The sequence below is a fragment of the Saimiri boliviensis genome, chromosome 2 (genome assembly GCF_048565385.1).
Source record: "Saimiri boliviensis isolate mSaiBol1 chromosome 2, mSaiBol1.pri, whole genome shotgun sequence".
Taxonomy (NCBI): domain Eukaryota; kingdom Metazoa; phylum Chordata; class Mammalia; order Primates; family Cebidae; genus Saimiri; species Saimiri boliviensis.
In genome coordinates this window covers 1665360-1680357 of record NC_133450.1, presented here as the reverse complement: position 1 = coordinate 1680357, position 14998 = coordinate 1665360, and the positions used below count along the sequence as shown (strand labels likewise).

Here is a 14998-nt window from a genome sequence, read left to right as displayed (position 1 = left end):
ATAGGCAGGTGTTGAACAATGAGAACACATGGACACAGGGAGGGGAGCACTACACACTGGGGTCCGTTGGGGGGAAATGGGGGAGAGGCGGGGGGGTGGGGAGGTGGGAAGAGATAGCATGGGGAGAAATGACAGATACAGGTGAGGGGACGGAAGGCAGCAAACCACACTGCCATGTGTGTACCTATGCAACAATCTTGCATGTTCATCACACGTACCCCAAAACCTAAAATGCAAAAAAAAAAAAAAAAAAAAAGAAATGCAGTGTCTCGCCGGGCGCGGTGGCTCACGCCTGTAATCCCAGCACTTTGGGAGGCCGAGGCGGGTGGATCACGAGGTCAAGAGATCGAGACCATCCTGGTCAACATGGTGAAACCCCGTCTCTACTAAAAATACAAAAATTAGCTGGGCATGGTGGCGCGTGCCTGTAATCCCAGCTACTCAGGAGGCTGAGGCAGGAGAATTGCCTGAGCCCAGGAGGTGGAGGTTGCGGTGAGCCGAGATCGCGCCATTGCACTCCAGCCTGGGTAACAAGAGCGAAACTCCGTCTCAAAAAAAAAAAAAAAAAAAGAAAAGAAATGCAGCGTCTCAGGCCCCAGACCAGATTTACAATCAGTCTGTGCTTTAGGATGTATATGAGAAGTATGTATATGAAAGTATGAGAAGCAATAATTTTAATTATAATTAAGCCACTAGTGACTAAATGATAGCAAGAACTGGTCTAAAGAGGTAGAAATTAGTCTATAGCTAACAAAGACTCCAGAAACAACAGATATTCTAATGCATTTCCCTCATTTGATTAATACTGTAAATAGTGAATTCACTTGCTAAGAGTCCTTTTGAAGCAAACTTGGAAGTCATTACTCTATTATTTCGATTCTACTTGGTAAGAACTTAGTTTCGGCCGGGCGCGGTGGCTCAAGCCTGTAATCCCAACACTTTGGGAGGCCGAGGCGGGTGGATCACGAGGTCGAGAGATCGAGACCATCCTGGTCAACATGGTGAAACCCCGTCTCTACTAAAAATACAAAAAATTAGCTGGGCATGGTGGCGCGTGCCTGTAATCCCAGCTACTCAGGAGGCTGAGGCAGGAGAATTGCCTGAACCCAGGAGGCGGAGGTTGCGGTGAGCCAAGATCGTGCCATTGCACTCCAGCCTGGGTAACAAGAGCGAAACTCCGTCTCAAAAAAAAAAAAAAAACAAAAAAAAAACTTAGTTTCATTTGCACCTTTCACGAACTCACTCACAGCTTCCACCCAAGTATAAGAAAAGCAGCAGCACATATTTAGTCAGAGTTTTACCTTTGAGTAATCGGAGCCAAGACATGTTTTGTGAGGACAAAGGCATTTGTAAGCAGGAGCTGTCTTCACCAAATTCAAGGTTTTCCATATGATTTAACTATCCTAGCAAGGAATCTGGATATTACCCCACAAAACACATTTCTGTTTGTGTCCACAGCAATTTCTTAATATGGTGGCTAGTGGAAAGGAGTTATGGATTATTTTGTCAAGATAAAACATCTTGTAAAAATAATTTACTTCTCTTATATAGCAAGCAAGTACTCAAACAATTAGACTAGTGAGAAGAATGCTAATACATTTGATCATAGGATACTTAATCAAACCTGCTAAGTAACTGATTGATGATACTACTACCGTCCTGTAATACTAAAACATAAAATCACTGATGGATCCCTCCCCTCACTGCAAACAGCAGCTCTGCCATATAGCTAAAAACAATTTCTGAAAATACCTGACTGGATGATAAGTTAATTTTAAAGGAAACCAATGGCCTCCTTTGAGAGCTTTCTTTACCGCCCCCGCCCTCCCCACCCCACTTATTTATTGCTTAACACTTGTTAGGCTTAGAAAACACTCACATGGAACAACAGTGAAGCCTGTCTTTGTGTCAAAATCTGTCCCTTCGGTTACATTTTAAGAGAATCCTCTTTTAAACCAATTGTAGTCATTTTCTTACTTTTTTGTCAGAGTTATTCTTTATCACTTACGATAATTTAAAATATCTGAATCAAAATCCTCAAAATGTTTACAAAATAAGTAGTAAGTTTTTATTTTTGTTTGTTTGTTTTAAATTTTAAGAATATAACCAAAGGAAAACCAATTCAGACCAAAAGACTGAGATACTTTCTGGTTTATAATTCCAGAAATCTTCTTTATAACCTGGGGAACCTAACATTCTTATATTCTACAATAAAAAGGGCTGAAAAAAGGTCGGTTCACACACATGCTATCACAATGCAGGAAAAGGATTTGTGATAGAATTCAGTGTTCACATTAAATAAGATGTTCTTAATTACCTACTTTTTACTAATACACTGTTCTTTTGTCTGATGGTGCCTTTCTTTCTGTGCTTTCTTTTCTCTTGCACTGACTGTGGACCTTGCTTAAAAAAAGGACTGATTTGTCTCTGACTTATCAGATGGTTAAAGTCTGCCTTATTTGAGTAAGCTCTTTTAAAAATGCTGTTTTAGAAAGGTCAATTAGTTCTAAACAAAGGCATTCAGTTCAGTAAGCAACTCCTATAGAGACACTTCCTACAGAGATAAGCCAGTATTTCCTGTTGTGCTCTAATGTACAAAGGGGCAAAGGAAGCTGTGAGTGAATGCACACAGTATCAGTTGGAGTCCCCAGAATTTATAATTTCTCAAAGCACTTACAGGAGATTTCCACTGAGCTGCTACACCAGCATTTTCTAGGATTGTGCTGAATTACTTTATTTGTATGGAGAGAGGTGTTTCAAAACACATCCAGTCTATCATGAAATCTGGATGATTGTTTTTTCTCTTGGGTGGTTTTTGGTTTTGCCCATCTCTTTCCATGGCCACAGCTGCACCTTTCACATCTAGTTTGCTCTGGTGGTCTCCCAGCAAGTGTCTTTGCTTCTAAGCCTTCCCACTCCACCATATGCAATCACAAATACAACTGTCCTCAATTAACTTCATCACGTAACTTGCTTGTTCAAAAATTTAAAGTAGAAATCTATTTTTCAGAATATCAAACCCACATTTCTTAGCTTACGTTTCAAAATCCTCCACATTTCAAATCAGTGATTATTTTACAGAGGAGAAAATGGAGGCACTTTGAAGTTAACTTGCTCAGGGTTACACAGTTACAGGAATTGAGATTTCAGCTCAGGCAATTTGATTTTGTGGTTTAGGTCTGCAAGTATCACACTGTGTGTTACTATGCTGAGAGTCTGCTGTGTAACTATTACGTCGCAATTGCATTGTATTTGTCTCCAGATATCTTCCCAACCACATTATTCTGAGACAGCACATTTGTATGTTCACACAAAACCTATATATAGCAGACAATTTATTTCATTAACTGGTGCTATACTAGAATGGTTTTTCAGATAAACCATAATGCCAAGATTCCGCTGCTTGGAGTCAAAGATCGATAAAGATATAGGTGGTTAAAACTGTTTCCATCTATTTATATTCTCATCTGCTGTAGTTTCTGCTTAAAAATAGTTGTGACATTAAATTTTCCTATAAGGTGTTCTGGTCCAGAAGTAAGCAATGGGGCAATGTGAGCAAGGCTTTCTATAGATATGTATGTGTGTATAATTTTCACATATATGGCAATTCTAGAAAGAAAACAAGTAGTAAGGGTACACCAAGCATGAAGTTATGTAATCTCTAACACTTGTAATGTTTAAATTTAAAACATTTAATATACTCTGTTTTTCATATACGCTGAAATCATCAGTCATAAAGAAATGGCCCCTTCACTGAGAAGATATTCTGAATGTATATTTCATAAGAGAATGCAGCTGGCCATAGTCTTGTTAAGTGCTAGGCAAAGTTCATGTAAATTAAATATTTATGCTTAGCATTATGCTGTAAGTATTTAATCAATCTTTAACCAAGACAAAAAAAATCGATACTTTCTAATTCTGTCAAAGTCATAGCAACTGAAAATAAAGGAACATATATAAATATATAATACACACACACACACACACACACACACACACACACACACACGTAATGCTATACAGACAGGAAAGATCACTACAGAAAATAAAACAGAACAATAGTTCTCTTTTCTCTTGTGGTTTTTTTGCATTACATTGTCAGTTAAATATTCTAAAGATATTTCAAGAAAAAAATCCCTGTCTTTGATATTTGATCTGAGATGTTTGAAAAGAAAATCTGAAACATTATCATTTACAAATCCAGACACTGACCACATAAACATATAAATATGAAGTTGCCATGAGAAAGAATTAGATATTCATATGTTTCACTGACAAAAATCCATTGTTCCATGGTTTTGCAACTACTAAGTTTATGTCCCAAGTTCATGATATACCAATGTATCTGTTCTTAATATAAGAAAATGAATAACTTTGAAACAGGATCCAGAAATAATTAGCCACTCCAGAGGGTGTTGGGGAATTTGAAAACCAAAATGCCACCTATTTTCTCTGACACTATTTTCTGAATAGTCCAAATAAAAACTTGGAAGAAAGTTCAAAGCCCAAAATAAATCTGTCTAATGAAAAGACAGCTTGAAGAAGTTCTGCATATTCTTTTGGATGCAGAAAAGAGCTACTGTGAGAAACACCTCACTCTCCATAAGTCAAGATGAAAACTGAGGATAGCGTCATGCTACCAGAATAACAATAGTTACCACTTAACATATACCAGGCACTTTTCATTTACTGCTTTCTTTAATCCCCCTACTTCCTTATAAAGTATTACCCCCCACCCCCCCATTTTATAGACAAGGAAATTGAAGTTCAGAGAGATTTAGTGATTTGGTTATAGATCTAGGTCTGGGTCATACACTTAGATCATGGTAGATCTGAACTCTGGACTCAGATCTATCTAACTCCAGGATCTACAATGCTTTCTGTTTTACTATATAGCAGTAGCCCTCAACCTTTAGTGCCTGTCACAATCATTTGGAATCTTTATCAAAACACAGATGCATGAGTTGCATTCCCATATATCCTAAACCAGCAGGTCTGAGATGGGACTCAAACATCTGAAATAGTTCAGGTGCTTCTGATGTATATCAAAGGAAGAGAACTTCTATTTATTACTCTACTGGAAAAACAAAAACAGGGCAATCTAGAACTCATTTATCATTTTGTAATACTTGTTTCTGAGCAGATTTACCATTCTCATTACATATTTTACGGGCATCCATTAAATCATCCCTTTTTCTCACATAAGATATTCCCCACACAAATAAGGGGAATGGAGTAGCATAAGTAACACAGAGGCACACTGACTACAGTAGGAAGATCAAACAGGGGCTGACGGTTTTCTACCCATAATATAAAAAATGAACAACATGTAGACAGGAAAAGTAGAGGTAAGAGCAATATTGCTCTAATATATTAATATAGCACATACTTAGGATTAGACAGAGAAGAATAAAACCACACAAATATACAGAAAACAACAATTTAAGAGTTCTGGGCTTAATCTTTATAAATTTATAATTCATAGAAATGAGATTTAAACACTTCACATACAACCATCTCCAAAATGTTTTTATGCTGTTTTGCTGCAGGGAATAAATAAGAAAAATGTCCCATAATTTAATACTTTTTCTAGTAAATATATTTTTCTCTTAAGAAAATGAGGCCAGGCACAGTGGCTCATGCCTGTAATCTTGGCACTATCATAAGCTAAGAAAAGATTACTTGAGCCCAGGAGTTCAAGACTTACCTGGACAATATAGCAAGGCTCCATCTCTACTTAAAAAAAAAAAAAAAAAAAATCAGCCAGGGTGGTGGTGCTTATCTATGCTACTTGGGAGGCTACTCCAGAGGATCACTTGAGCCCAGGGGTTCTAAGCTGCAGTAAGTTATGGTCACACCAGTGCACTCTAGCCTGGGCGACTGAGTGAGACAGTGTCTCAAAAACGAAAAAAAGAAAAAAGAAGCTAATATTCTATATACATTATTTTGTCTATTCATAAATATTTGTTGGACGCTTATAACATATAAGGCATTTTACTACTTCTAATCTTTTACCAGTTGCATTAAAATACCATGATTCTCATGTTCTAACATTTATGAATATGTACTTCTGAGTGGGCTCACAAAAATTATAAGGTGGCTAGCAGGCCTTTCTGTGTCCACATGGGCTATCACATCACAGACAGGAGTTTATAATAAAATCATGTTAGAAACTTTGCTTTGGCCTGGAACTTGTGCAGCACTTCTGATGCAGGATTCACTTAATCAAGTTTGACCTGCAAGGCCCTTAATGTTGCCTGGTTCAAAGTCCTCATCAAACAGATGAACAGGTGCAAAGAGGGAAAACAACTAGATTAAAACATTACACTCTGCCCAGAACTTGCTCCTCCTTCACAGTCTAGCACAAACCCCGAGAGGATGGGCAGGTCCCAGGCAGGGCCCAATTATGACTTTTGCGGGCTTTTGATACTTACCTTTTTGGTGCTTTCTCCATTAAAAAAATTAAGAAGTATACTTTATGACTACTTTGGTATGAAGAAAAATATCTTCATGTTATATATTAAAATACTTTATTCAACAGTAAAAGATATTTTTCTTCTAATTTTAAAAGACATTAAAGCATTTTCATGTACCCCTAGAAGTATGAGAACCCTAGGTTCTAACGGCCCTGGTTTTAGGGTCTTCATCTGACAGTCTAAACCAGCTTTATTCTCCTCTCTAAGACCTGGTTCTGTTGCAGAGGACTCTATAGTGGCTTCTCTGTGACTCACCATGTATTGACCCTAGAAAGTTCAGGCTTTTATTATCAGGCTACTCCAGAGATTCTCATTCCAGCAGCCAGTCAGGCCCTACTTCCCCATTCTGAACCAGGCAGTCCCCTAGAAAACCATTCCAAGAGATTGTGGAGTACTCAACAGAGTTCAGCTGCCCAGCCTCTGGGAAAGAAAACAATCTCCAGGGCCTCAAATAAGATATACCTTTCTTAAGGCCTTTCTACTACATTTAAAAGAAACATTAGGTAGAACACTTCATTGAAGCTTACCACCTTTCACAATGCGGCTAGTTATAACCTGCAGAGACAGTTATAACCTGTACTCTAAGCACACAAAGAAGATTTTCTGCACTAGGTATGATTTTGTTTCCAATACATTCACTGTGCAAAAAGACTGTTATCACTCATAAAATGACAAGCAGTGAAAAAATAAAATAGCACTATTTACCTACTTTTCAGAAAACTGCCATCTTAAAGCAGAATTTATTATTCTTACAGCACTCATCATTCTGATGGGTTTTACTTTAGGGTCCCCATGCATGAGGCTCAGCTCACGTCCTATCCTCTCCAGTAACTCAACATTAATAACTTCTCTCATGACTAGAGGTATCTGATTCATGACCATTTTTGTCACATACACTCCTTTTCTTTAGCTGTTTCTAAACTTTGAGTCAACAAATATTATTTTGTGATGACTATGTGTACTATATACATGTCATACTTTGTACGACATGGTATATACAAAGATTAGTAAAACAAGATGCCACTCTCAAAGAGCTAATTTCAAGTGAGGGGAGAATATAAAGTGTACCAATATTTAAGACAGGGAATAACATTATAAATGCTATTATAAAGTACTTATTGGGTGAAGGAAGTGTCTGGAAATACACCATGCAGGTGACAGACAGCATTTGAGTCTTTTTTTTTTTAAGATGGAGTCTTGCTCTGTCACCTGGGCTGGAGTGCAGTGGTGCGATCTCAGCTCAATGTAACCTCCGCCTCCCCAGTTCAAGAGATTCTCCTGCCTCAGCCTCCCTAGGAGCTGGGATTACAGGTGCACACCACCATACCTGGCTAATTTTTGCATTTTTTGTAGAGATGGGGTTTCACCATGTTGGCTAGGCTGGTCTTGAACTCCTGACCTCAAGTGATCTACCCACCTCAGCCTCTCAAAGTGTTGGGATTACAGGTGTGAGCCACTGTACCAGGCCTGAGATGAGTCTTAATGAGGACAGATAACTCAGAATTGGAAAGAAGGTGGAAGAGAAACAGCATAGAAGAGACACAGAAACAATGAGTGGGATCTATTTATCAAACAGCAAGAAGTGAGCTGGGTATGGTGGCTCACACCTGTAATCCCGACAATTTGGGAAGCAAGGTGGGATGACTGCTAAAGGCCAGGCGTTTGAGACTAGCCTGGGTAATGAGACTAGCCGTAATGAAACTCTGTCTCACTGTGGTGGGAGGATCACTTGAGTCCTGTAGTTTGAGGTTACAGTGAACTATGATTGCACCACTACAATTCAGCCTGGGAATCAAAGTGAGACCCTGTCTCAAACGAGACAAAACAAAAACCAAAAAACCAAACCAACCAACAAAAACCCAGTAAGAAGCATAATTTGGTTTATAGCATGTAGTACTAGTATGACCAAAATTATGGCATAATATAAACATCTAAAAGGAAGAAAAAAATCTGAGACTTTATTGTATTTAGTTTGTATTCTCCATAGGACCAGTCTAGTGTTGGGTGTCTGTCATAAAAAGCATCAACAATGTATACAATAATCCAGGAGCATCTAATAATCACAGTAAATCAACAGTAATATAAGGTACTTGCAAAAAAAGGCCCCCACCAAATTCATAATGAAATAGCCACAGGTAATTTAGAATAGATGTGGGGGAAACCATTCTAACCTTTCTCGTAACATAAATTCAGTAGTTAAAAAAAAAATTATAATAGGCTCCTCTAATTTCATGTTGTTTCTTCAGTGAAGCTCAAAAATAAATGCTACATATCAGTGAGTTTCCATAAAAAAAGGCATCTCTACTGGCTTAACCTACTCTGTCTACTTCTCATCAAGTCTTTCAAGACAGGTGCAAATTTAATTTAATAAGAAAATTGCAATAGCTTCCCAAGCAAAGGGAAGTAGCTAAAATTAGACAAAGTTTCACTGAGAGCAAGCTGCATTTGCATAATTCGGTATAACTTGGGTAATTAAAGATGACCTCTTCAGTTTGGGAAACTGCCCAAATTAAACTGAAAGAGCAAAATTTTCTGCAGTAAAAAAAAAAAAAAAGTTTTTGAGTATAATTTTCTTTTGAGATATGGGCAAAATTTTCAAATTTAAAAAATAAATGTAGATTCAAATTTCCAGAAATAAATGACGGGTTAAATATCTGAGTAATTAATTGCATGTGAAATTGTAATATATGCAGGTAGAATACAACAGCTGTTCATCTAATAATATATCTTAAAAGCTAAATTTATAATAGAATGATTGCTACACTCATTTCCTCCAAGGAGTAGTCTATTCCCTACTGAAGTCTTGATAATCAATATCTTGCTAGACACTCATACAAATTCATTTTCTTAAAAGTGCTTCTGCCCATGTTAAAACAGATAACCTGTGAAATTTGAAAAAAACCAACAAAAAAACACATAGATATTACTCTAATACTATTATGACCCAAAGCAATTGCGAATGTTTCAAGAGTGGCCCACAGCCCACAGGAATCATACTCCCCTGAGATGCTTGCTTAAAATGTAGAGCCTTACCTCAACAACAGCCTTACCTCAAAGATCTCACTGAGATATGAAATCATGGCCCGTATCATTTTAATCAGCATTCTCACTTCCCTTTTTACCCATATTAAATTCCACGAACAATCATCATGTTTTCCATTTTGTAAACACTCTCTTGCCCCTCGTTGCCTCTCTTTACTAGTAAAATGCCAACTCAGCCAGGAGCTTACGCTAAGCCTGCTTCTGAGCAGATGAACAATGCCAGGAAGACAAAAACAAAAGCAAACCACACAACTGCGCCAACTGTGCTCACTGAAAATTTATTACCACAAATCTCAAACGGGGATTTAACACCGCCGGATACAGAATCCAATCAGTTCATTCTAGATATTTACCTTTCCATTTTGAGATAAGAATTTCACCAATCTTCTGGTCTTCTCAAATCTCCAACATCCCTTCCCCAGGTTACTTGCTGCTGCTAACCTTGCCTCACAATTCAGTGGGAAAATAGATCCAACCAGGTGAATTTCATCTCACGTCCCCACAAATTCTACCACCCTGTTTCTACTCTCACACACATTGCCTTTTCTACCTTTACGATGGAAGAAGTGGAGGAAGACTTCATGTTTCTCTTTAAAGACAATCTTTCTACTTATGGCCAGGATCTCATCCACTTGTGACTTCTCAAGGGCTGTTCTTGCAACACCTTTTTTCTCTGTCTTTTTTTGAGATGGAGTCTTGCACTTGTCATCCAGGCTGGAGTGCAGTGGCACGAACTCCACTCTGCAACCTCTGCCTCCCGGGTTCAGGCGATTCTCCTGCCTCAGCCTCCCAAGTAGCTGGGACTACAGGCACCTGCCACAACGTCCAACTAATTTTTGTTTATTTTATTTTATTTTATTTTTTTAGTAGAGGTGGGGTTTTACCATATTGGCCAGGCTGGTCTTGAACTCCTGACCTTGGGTGATCCACCTGGCTCGGCCTGCCAAAGTGCTAGGATTACAGGCATGAGCCACTGCACCAAGTCCATCCTGTTTTCTCTTTCCATCATCAATTTCTCCATTCCAGATAATTCCCACTAGTGTATGAATGTGCTATAAATTCCATTAATCTTAAAAAACAAAACTTACCCTTTTCGTCAGGTTTCTCTCTGGGTACCACTGCATTTCTCCATTACCTTCCAAAGCAAAACTCCTTTAAAAGAATCCCCTTCGCTTTGTCTCTATCCATTTTCTCCTCAATCTACTTAGTTGAGGTTTTTGTTCTCATCAATTCATCAAAACTCTGCTAATTAAGGTGTACGAGGAGTATATTTTCCCCAAGGTCACTGGCCAATTCTCTGTTCTCACCTTATCAAACCTTTTATTACCATTCCATTTATTGGATCCTTCCATCCTTCCTGGAATATTTCCTTCTCTAGCTTCTGGGTTACCCCACCTTTCTAGTTTTCTTTCTAACTCACTGGCCAGCTTCTTCTTAGCCTGTTTCATAGGCTTCTTCAGTACTAGATTTCTCAATGTTGGAGTGACCAAAAATATCCCTTATCTCCCATTTCCTCTGTTTAATCTATTCTCTTGCCCTAAGAATTTTATCTAATCCTATGTCACTGTATATCATCTAATTAATTTTCTTATTACTTCTAAATTTTATTTCTAGTTTGTTTCTCTCTTTTGAACTCCAGTATTTTTTATATAACCATCTCCTTGACATCTCCACTTGGATATCACACTTACCAACAGTTCCTCTGTAAAATTATTAGTTCAGAGTTTTTACCATTCCTTATTACAATCTGAATAAAACATTTTTCTGAAAATTACCCATTATGCCTAGACATTCATGTTTATTTTATTAAAATTTTTATTATTATTATTTTTTAAGACATAAGGTCTCACTTTGTTGCCCAGGCTGGAATGCAGTGGCATGATCACAGCTCCCTGCTGCTTCAAATTCCTGTGCTCCAGTGATCCTTCCACTTCAGCCTCTCAAACAGCTGTGTCTACAGATGGGTGTTGCTGCACCTGACTAATTTTAAAATTTTTCATAGAAATGATGTCTTGCCATCTTACCCTGGCTGGTCTTGAACTCCTAGGCTTGAGTGATTCTCCCACCTCAGGCCCCTCAAAGTGCTGAGATTATGAGTGTCAGCCACCATGCCTGGACAGCATTTACACTTATTAGAATAAACACATACATAAAAGTTCTAATTTTACAAATCTCTGTATTTTTAGCCATGCTTACTTTTTAATTACTAATATCGATTAGTATATTTTTTTTCTTTTCAGACTTGACAAGATTTATCTATTTTATTTACCTTTTAATCAACATTGCTATTGGATTTCTGTATTCAACCTTATTAATTTGGGCCTTTGTTTTCTTTGAATTATTTTATCATTCTTTTTAAAAATCTTTAATACAATTGTTTACTTAAGCAAATTACTTAATTTTTATAAAATAAAGCATGCTTCCATAAAAAAATCTAAGAAACACATAAAAGTACAAAATAGTAAAAGCAATAAACCAACCAATGTCCCATTATCCAGAAAGAAAAAGTGTTAATATTAGTGGAATACCACTCCACACATCTCTCTAAGTATATATAGAAATGTATATATATATATATATAGATTGTCTGTTATCTCATTATCTCTCACAGAATTGGAGAGATAATGAGATAACAGACAATTTTTTTTAATTTAGAAAAATTTGTGCAAGATCATAGCTCACCGAAATCTTGAATTCCTGGGCTCAAGCAATCGTCCTGCTTCATCCTCCTGAGTAGCTAGGACTACAGTATGGACCACCATGTCCAGCTAATTAAAAAAAAAACATTTTTTTTTTTCAGACAGGGTCTTGCTCTGTTGCCCAGGCTGGTCTTGAATATCTGCGAGGGGCTGGGTTCCCCCATTCTGTTCTCACAATAGTGAATGAGTTCTCATGAGATGTGATGGTTTTTAAGCATCCGGCATTTACCATGCTGCAATTCTCTCTCCTGCCACCTGTGAAGAAGACGCCTTGCTTCTCCTTGACCTTCCACCATGATTTTAAGTTTCCTGCAGCCTTCCCAGCCCTACGGAACTGTGAGTGAATTAAGCCTCTTTCCTTTATATATTACCCAGTCTCAGGTATTTCCTTGTAGCAACATGAGAACTGACTGATATGATAAATTGGTACCAAGGTCATGGGGGACTGCTGTAAAGATACTTGAAAATGTGGAAGTGACTTTCGAACTGGCTAACAAGCAGATGTTGGAAGAGTTTGGAGGGCTCAGAATAAGACAGGAAGATGTGGGAAAGTCTGGAACTTCCTAGAGACTTGTTAAATGGTTTGACCAAAATGCTGACAGTGATATGGACAATTAAGTCCAGGCTGAGGTGGTCTCAGATAGACAGAGATGAGGCTTGGGAACTGGAGCAAAGATGACTCTTGTGCATTTTGCCCATCCTAGAGGTCTGTGAAACTCTGAACTTGAGAGAGATGATTTAGGGTATCTGGCAGAAGAAATTTCTAAACAGTGAAGTGTCCAAGAAGAAGCAGAGCATAAAATTTGCAGCTTGAGATGTAACAGGAAAGACAAACCCATTTTCTGGGGAGAAAGTCAAGCCAGCTGCAGAAATCTGAGTAAGTAATGAGCAGCTGAATGCTAATCACCAAGACAACAGGGAAAGGGTCTCCAGGGTATGTCAGAGAACTTCATGGCAGCCCCTCTCATCACAGCCCTGGAGGCCTAGGAGGGAAAAGTGGTTTTGTGGGTGGGGCCTAAGACCGCCTCTCCCCCTTCCCTACCTCAATCCCCACTTCAGCTCCAGCTGTGGCTAAAAGGGGCCAAGATACAGCTTGAGCCATTGCTTCAGAGGGTGCAAGCCCCAAGCTTTGGTGGCTTCCAAGTGGTGTCAAGCCTGTAGGTGCACCAAAGTCAATAACTGAGGTCTGGAAACCTCTGCCTAGATTTCAGAGGATGTACAGAAACACCTGATGTCCAGGCAGAAGTTTGCTGCAGGGGTAGAGCCCTCATACAGAACCTCCGGTGGGGTACTATGGAAAGGAAATGCAGGGTTCAAGTCCCCACACAAAGTCCCCACTGGTGCACTACCTAGCGGAGCTGTGAGAAAAGGGCCACCATTCTCCGGACCCCAGAATGGTAGATACACTGACAGCTTGCATTGTGCGCCTGGAAAAGTTGCAGACACTCAACGCCAGCCTGTGAAAGCAGCCAGGAGAGAGGCTGTACTCTGCAAAGCCACAGGGGTGGAGCTACTCAGGGCCATTGGAGCCCACCTCTTGCATTAGCATAACCTGGATGTGAGCCATGGAGTCAAAGGAGATCATTTTGGAACACTAAGGTTTAATAGCTGCCCTATAAATTCAGACTTGTATGAGGCCTACAGCACCTTTGTTTTGGCCAATTTCTCCCACTTGGAATGGGTGCATTTACCCAATGCCTGTTCCCTCCATTGTATCTTGGAAGGAACTAACTTGTTTTTGATTTTACAGGCACATAAACGGAAGGAACTTGCCTTGTCTCAGATGAGACTCCCTTGGGCTTTTGAGTTAATGCTAGAACAAGTTAAGACTGGGTGACTGTTGGAAGGGCATGATTGTCTTTTGAAATGTGAGGACATGAGATTTGGGAAGGCCCAGGGATGAAATGATATGGTTTGGCTGTGTCATCACCCAAATCTTATCTTAAATTGTAGTTCCCATAATCCCCACGTATCACAGGAGAGTTCTGGTGGGAAGTAATGGGATCATGGGGCCAGTTTCCCATGATAGTCAGTGACAGCTGTTCTCATGATAGTCAGTGAGTTCTCATGAGATCTGAGGGTTTTATAAGTCCCTTCACTTGGCACTTCTCCTACCTGCTGCCTGATGAAGAAAGTGCTTTGCTTCCCCTTTGCCTTCTGCCATAATTATAAGTTTCTTGAGGCCTTTCCAGCCATGCAGAATGGTGAGTCGATTAAATCTCTTTCCTGTATAAATTACTCAGGTGTGAGCCACTGCACCTGGCTAGAATATATATATATATATATATATAAAGTGGTCTTATACTACAAATGAAGATTTTTTAGTGAGAAGATTTAATTTTACATGAATTAAACAGAAGAAACAAGTAAGTAACACTGACAATGTTAATTACTTTTGGATAAAGGTTTCACGAAAAAAGATTGTAAATCCTAAAATATTTCTACAAGACAAAGTACAAAAGGCTATAAAAATGATTAAAAATTTAAATTTCTCTAATATTCTAAGAAATGCATTAAAAATTATAAATTTCTTCTGAGTAAATTCTGGCACCATCCCACAGGTTTTCATACATAGGGCTCCTGGCATCATACGTTTCTAAAATGTTTGTTATTTCCCATTTTTACTTTATTTTATTTCTAGAATTTAATTTTTTGTTTTATTTTTTAAAATCTCCAGTTTTACCTTCTATGGTATGTGAGCATGGCTTGTATAATTTTGTTTAACATTTGTTTACATTTTCTTGTGTTTTAAATGGATGCTTATCTCTACATATCTATTAC

General features: G+C 38.5%; 1 protein-coding gene across 16 annotated transcripts in view; it reads right to left on the bottom strand.

Moving 5' to 3' along the window:
* Positions 1-14998, bottom strand: part of PEAK1 (pseudopodium enriched atypical kinase 1) — a 300593-nt gene that overhangs the window by 113853 nt on the left and 171742 nt on the right. For 4 of the 16 annotated variants that reach the window (XM_074392605.1, XM_074392607.1, XM_074392608.1 and 1 more), the window contains one exon: positions 12201-12286. The exons of the other annotated variants lie outside the window; for them this stretch is intronic. The gene's annotated coding sequence lies outside the window, so the exon portion shown is untranslated. The remainder of the gene's footprint in view (positions 1-12200; positions 12287-14998) is intronic. 16 annotated transcript variants of the gene reach the window in all.